Here is a 1407-nt window from a genome sequence, read left to right on the forward strand (position 1 = left end):
CTTGCTACTGGACCATGTCACAATTATCTTTATGGTGTCCTTTGCCATTCACATTTTTTCCCCAACTTGAGCTGTCCCTGGATTCTTTTCTCACTCTGTTTCTCGATGGTGTTAGATGGGGAAGCTCACTGGTCTCTCCCCCTGGGCAGAGGAGAAGCTGATCCATAACCATCCTGTGTCCATAAGGATGCTCAAGTCTAGCCTGCCAGGTGACATCATCCTTGCAATTTCTGTCATTGACAAGGTTCAATTCAGAAGTGCATCGAAACCCGCTGCATGCACCAACCCTACTCAGCCATACATGGAATGGGAATTTGAATGAGTCTCAGAAAACAGATGTTCAATTAGGAGGTTGGATTTTTTTTATTAATATTTCCACCCTGTTGTTAATGCTGAAAAATGCCGGGTGGGATTTTGGCTTTTCTATCATCAAACTCTGCTGAGTCCATTCCTAGGTTGTGGCTGAAGTCCCAGGCTCCCTGGACAGGTCTTTCTGAAAATCCCTTAAAAATTCAATAAGTAGGTTTCAAGGCCAACAATAGTTTCAAGGCATGCTGGAAGGGAGAATCAGGGCTGTGAAGCAGGGGCAAGGGCCTTCCATTTGGAACTTGAGGATTTGCATGGCTACTTATGATCAATGGTCATGATCACTCACCTCTTCAATAGAAAATAGAGTACTGGATAAATGCATTGCTCCTCACACATGACTTCATTGACTGACCCCATACCTGGAGTGCTTTCCTTGCTCGCCTCCCACTGCTAGAATCCTTGGCTCACTCCACTTTGCATCTGCTTCCCTGCCTGGCTTTAACTCCATGACTCCATGACTACAAGATTCCTATGAATTCACCTCTGGATTCACCACCATGCTGCTGACTCAAGCCTAGACTGACACGCCCTCCCTCAGCCTCCTCTCTCCCCATTAGAGAGCTGGAGGGTAGAGGCCCCAGCTCCTCCCACTGCCTTTCTTTATACAGGGCAGAGCCTGGACTCTCAGCCCAGTCCACTCTGCATCTGCCACCCTTCCTGGTTTCAACTCCACAGAACAAAATGCATCCTGGTGATCACCCCACCCCCTTCCACCTTCTTTTCTGTGCTGTTTCCACCTTTAGATTGTAAGATTCTTGAGGGCAAAGACTATCTTTCCCTTTATTAATTGTATCCTCAGTGCATAAGCATAAAGCCTCGTGTATAGTAGGTGTTAATAAATATTGGATTGGTAAACATTAATGTTGAAAACTAAAAAATAATTAATTTTGTTTAAAAAAGAAAGTACTCATGAGAAAGGAAGGAAGGAAGGGAGAGAAGAAAGGAAGGGAGAGAAGGACAAAGGGAGAGGAAAGAAAGAAAGAAAGAAAGAAAGAAAGAAAGAAAGAAAGAAAGAAAGAAAGAAAGAAAGAAAGAAAG

This window comes from Petaurus breviceps, unplaced genomic scaffold, assembly GCF_028583685.1.
Source record: "Petaurus breviceps papuanus isolate PSGF00001 unplaced genomic scaffold, PetGlider_PUasm1.0 207, whole genome shotgun sequence".
Classification (NCBI taxonomy): domain Eukaryota; kingdom Metazoa; phylum Chordata; class Mammalia; order Diprotodontia; family Petauridae; genus Petaurus; species Petaurus breviceps.